Genomic DNA, 5,762 nt, shown 5'->3' with positions numbered 1-5,762 from the left:
AATTAAGGAGTGGTGGCATCTAGAGGGAAGTAGGGCAGTGATTTTTGACCGGAAAAGAAGGTGCAAGAGGGAACTTTCTGGAGTAAAGATAAAGATTTATTTTCATATGGATCTGGGCTAGGTGATGCAATATGCACTTGTCAAAACCCACTGAATGGCATATTTTAGATTTCTGTGTTTCATTATATGATCATTTTACCTAAAATAAAACTGTATAATAAAACAAACTCTAAGAAAATATTTTGGACACTAATAATTTTAATAGCTAAAAGTGCTAAAGTTGAACTTTTATCATCTTCACCAACCAGAAAAGAAAAAGTATGTCTTTGACCACCTCTGTAGAGGGAGAGTGGGGGGCAGGAAGCTCTCAGAAGCCATAATATGTGTCTAAAGTAGAGGGTGTTATGTTCTGGGGAAATTATTTTTCTATAGACACTACCAGAAGACCATATCTTTGCCCTTGAACAGAGCAAGTTTTGTTTAGCAGTCAATTCTTATGTGAAAATAGTCTCTACAGTTGGGGCAGGATGGGGCAGGGGCGCATGTGGAGGGAGGGGTAGCTGCAGACTTTACTTGTGAAAACTCTCTAATAACTTCCTTGGAGAAGACCCCATGCAGAAAAGTGGGAATTTAGGATTTCGGCTTCTCTGAGATTCTAAGTATACACAGAAGTGGGTCCAGAAAACAGCAGAGAGGAAGAAAGACCCTGTTGTTCCCATTTTACAAATGGGAAAGCTCAGAAATGTTGATGTTTGCCAAGGATCACGCCACTCTCAAGCATCAAAACCAGGATTCTAACACTATTCTTTCTTATAGCAAATGAATTATATTTCTAATACAGAGGTTTCCAAGTTTTGGGGTAAGGGTGGGTGGTCATAGAATTATTTGAGATTTTACTGAAATCTCTTAAATTTCACCTTAGAATAGTTCACATTTGCATATATACAGTACTGACACCTTATTTCTAGAGGTTTTAAGTTCTCTTGGAAATCCATCCAGAGATTACCCACAACCATTTAAAATCCAAAATTAATAAGGTCCCAAATGTCAGTAGCACTGAGGTTGAGAAATGCAGGGTTATAGTATCACTGTTATCATATCATTGAAAATTGTTGGGGCCAACAGATGGCATAGCAGTTACATCACTGGACTCCCACATGGGCAACGGCATTTTGAGTCCTGGATCCAGTGGCTTAAAAATCACGCCATGCATGTGTGCATGCATGTCCAAGATCTTGGGAGGAGAATAGAGATGGGATTTTTGCATGGCCATTCCCCCCTAGGGGATGATTTCTCACTTTCCCTCTGACCACATTTGTCTCTTTCTCTCGTGTTCCCTAAGGCAAAAACCTCTTTTAAAAAGAAAGAAAATGACAATAAATACTTATTGTGAGCATCCTCATGGGGATGGTTTACATTCTCTTTTTCTTTGTGACATATGATATGATGCCAAATATTAAAACATCCCTGAGGAGGAAGTTCTAGGACACTATAGGGAAGTCAAGAACCTCTGCCTCATAATTTATTGATCCCATGAAAACTATATCCCATGGGGTCCTGGGGTGTATATACAGCATGGAGCTGTCAAAGGGAAGTTAATCTTCCCACATATAGCACTGTAGCATGCATATGCTGGTCTGCTTGGCAAAAGCAAGCAGATAAAATAATTAGAATGTTATTTACAATGTAAGAAGAACATGATCTATAGAGGAAAGAATTAAAACACATTATTCTCACTGTCTCTCTGTTTCTTTCTGTCTCTCCAGTGAGTGCACACATCCTACAGCAAAAATCTCTCAAAAAAAGAGAATTATTATTATTATTATTATTATTATTATTATTATTATTATTATGTATTTAACCAAAGAGAGAGAAAGAGAAAGGGAAAGTGACAAGGCAAGCTACCAGGTCTGGGTTGGCCATGTGGGAGTATAGCACTTTAACCAGCACACCACCTGCTGGTCCCAAAAACCATATCATAGTCTTTCTTTTTGTCCCCCCAGGGGAATGGCCATGCCACAATCCCTTATCCTCTACTTTCTTCTCGGGATTTTGGTCATGCATGCACACACGCACCAAGTGTGAGTTTTAAGCCATAGGATAGAGGACTCAAACTGCCGTCGACTATGTGGGAGTCCAGCAATGTAACTATTACACCATCTGCTGGTCCTCATAGTCTTTCTTAAAGAGAGCAAACACATGCTGCATAAAACAACATATCCTTAAATATTATACTTAATATCCTGCAGAATAATACAAGCTTGCAGATCAAGCTTAAATATATGGTGAGAAGTTCAAAATATCCTTCACTGTACTTATGTTACCTTAGAAAATACCTTAGAGAAAACCTTAAGTAATTATCTGAGCAGTTTGCTTGCTGGAAGTTTCACTCCCCAAAAAATTATGCTTGGCCTCTCCTTAGCTGCAGGAATATGTCCCAATTAGAAGATGTCATGTTGAACACATTCTTTGACAACCTGGTGGTCACACAGGGATGATTCATTATAGTTCCTCTGTAATGAGGTTACCAAATTCATCTGTACCTGCCCTTATAACAATCCATTTTGCAGTGGCCATCTAGAATAAATGGAGAATTGTCTTCAAGGACAGGGGGCACTTGCTTACTTCAATTCACTCACACTGAAAATTTCATGAAGTGAAATTCACATCTTTCTTCATCTAGGGGTCTGGTCAAGCCTTTCTGATAACAGTGCACACTCTGTGAAGTCACAACTTCATATGCTTGCGATCAGAAGACTATTGCTACAATAGAAAGTGATGTACTGGAAAAAAATTATCAAATACACACAAGGGTGGGTGTGAGTTCCTCTGCATAGAAACTGATTCTGTCCCAAAGTGGTTGCATGTAAACATCCGTTTTAAATCATTCTGAGCTAGGAACAATGTGGGGACCGACCATATGGTTCTCTTGGAAAATGTTTGCCTCAGTCAGGACCTGAAAGATGGCATTCGGGCAGGGAAGGAAATAGAAGAGGTCTTGGAATCATATCCTATTTTTTTTCTTTAAATTTATTTATTTTTTTACATTAATTCACTATACATCATTACAGCATACAAATGAATTTTCCATTCAAAATACACTGTATATTGGCTCAATCAAGCACATCAACATGTTATCAGCAAATAATTTTCCATTTCTTATGTCTCGTATACTTTGTTTTTTTGTTTGTTTTTTGTTTTTTTTGTCTTGTATACTGGTTTTTTTGTTTGTTTGTATTTTGCCATCCTTGATTCCCTATCCCTCACCCTCTGCCATGTCCCATCCTCCTCCCACATTGTCTCTGGTATCCATGGTTGCTTTCTATGCCTTTCCCCTCCCCTCATTTAATTGATTTGCTAATGAACTTAGTCTAAATATTTCCAATAACAAGCACAGCTGATATATACCTATACATGAACCCAAGTCTGACTTTAGGCATAAACCTCAGTGAGTAGAATGAACATACTATAAAGTAGTACCTAGCTGGGGCTATATAGCTTACTGTAGTCATCAAATATGCATTTTTTAAAATTTTGATAAGAATAGTTTTACTGTTGTTTTTTTTTTCCTCCTGAAACTCTTTTTTAATTACTTAACATTCATTCCCTGAGCATCATCACAACATACTAAATGTGGTTTCACATCTAGAATAAACTGTACAGTGGCTTAATCATGCATGTTATCATCAATAATACTCCATTTCTACTCTCATATATATATGCATATGTATATATACGTTTTTTACCCCATGTTTGACCCTCTGCCCTTTCCCACTCTCTTATTACACTATCTCTGCTATATACAGTTGTCTTCAATTCCTTTTTCCCCAACATTTTGTTGATCACACAATTACCAGCTGAACTTGCTATTGAAAGTAGTTAGATTACTTATGATATTGTGGAATCATATCCTTTTAAAAGCAAAATAAGGGGCCAGCAGGTGGCATGGTGGTTGAAGAGCTGGACTCCCACATGCCTTTTGATGACCCTCTTCTCTTCATTTTGACTGAAACAGTAAGCTTCATTTTTAAATTTTTAAAATTTTATTGTATTGTTTTATTTTAATTTCATTTATTCATTTATTTATTTTAATTTAACCAGATAGAGACACACACAGAGAGAGAGAAAGTGAGAAAGCAAGTCACCAGATCTGGGACTTGAACCATGGTCGGCCATGTGGGAGTGTCCAGCTTCTTAACCACCACGCTACCTACTGTAGGTCCCACAGTAAACTTCATAATGGGCTCTTAAGCAGTCTCCCTAAATACACAGGAGTCAATTTCCAATTTTATTTATATCGTAAAGAGAAAAAATAAACCTGTGAAAAATTGAAAAATTTCATCAAAGGCTCTCATAGCTGCCATTTTTATCTATGTAAAACCAATTATCATCCATTTAATGAATTTATTTTCCATGATTTTATCAATTACTCTGTCATAACTCAAATATAGCGAAGTCTATTTTATGAGTCAGAACAAGAGGTTGTCAGGCAATAAGGACTAAACTAGGAGAAGCAAATTCTTAGAAACTAGACTTCCAGACTGGGAAAGAACAGAAGTTTGGACTAGATCAAGCTCAAATGTATGAAAGAAAGTTCAGACTGCTAGATGACATAACCAAAGAGGGGCTATAAACTATTGGGTGTGCCTCAGGCATACAGCATCCAAGAGTAGACATGGAAGTAGACTGGGTGTGGTAGGTAGGCAAACAGACTAGCAGGGGAGTGCCTAAAAGGGATAGGTCAAATGCAAAAGGCAGGGAAGATCAGCTAGTAACAGCAGGAAGGCTATCAGCTTGGGCCCACATGGCCTGCAAATCAGAGGTGGAATCCTGGTCCAAAGCCTCAGAACTTAGGTTTGGAGCTGGTATCTCTAGCAGAGTCTGGCTGTGTAGGAACTATCCAGAAGCAAGACACTCAGGGGTCAAGGTGTGAGGTACCTGGGGTACCAAGGTAAATGGCTGATTACAGGAACCTTAACCATTAGAATCAGGGTGGGGTAAGAGCAAAGCTAGAACTCAGCTTAACCTGAGGTTGAATTAACTCCCCTACTGAACAAGAGATACTAAATTTCCCCTGAATAGGAAAAGTAATCTAACTCATGGTTTTTCAACCTCAGCACTAATAACATTTGGGGCTATAGAATTCTTTGTTGTAGGGAGCTGTAGGATATCTAGCAGCGTCCCTGGTCTTGACCAACAAAGTGTCAGTAGCACCCCCACCTCAATTTTTTTAAACTTGATAATTCTTTATTTTAAACTTTATTTATTTATTTAATTTGACAAGAGAGAGAAAGAGAGAGAGAGAAAGAAAGTGAGAAAGCAAGCAGGTCTAGGACTTGAACTACAGTCAACCATGTGGGAGTCCAGTGCCCTTAACCACCATGCCACCTACCAGCCCTCCCACCTCAAATTTCAACAGTCAAAACTGTCCTCACACATTGCCAAATGTCCTCTGGAGACAAAATCACACCTGTTGAAAATCACTGCTCTAAAATGAAGCAGATCCACCGGAGGAATTAAGCTGTCTCTTTCGGTAGAAAACCGTCTGGGAGAATGAAACTAGGTCAGTTATTACATCCCAGAAAGGAAATCAAGAGAAGTGATGTACCTATTAAGGCACTGTGAACTCATTGGATATGGCAGGTGTTCGAAAATTTTGGTCTTGACTAGAGGGAACCTGGGATGTTAAATTGCCTTGCTCCATATAAACAACATACACAGCAGAAATGTGTATTCTCTGATTTTATAGGTGAAATGTAATT

Source organism: Tupaia chinensis, unplaced genomic scaffold, assembly GCF_000334495.1.
Source record: "Tupaia chinensis unplaced genomic scaffold, TupChi_1.0 Scaffold150243_1, whole genome shotgun sequence".
NCBI lineage: Eukaryota > Metazoa > Chordata > Mammalia > Scandentia > Tupaiidae > Tupaia > Tupaia belangeri.
This window is presented reverse-complemented; position numbering follows the sequence as displayed.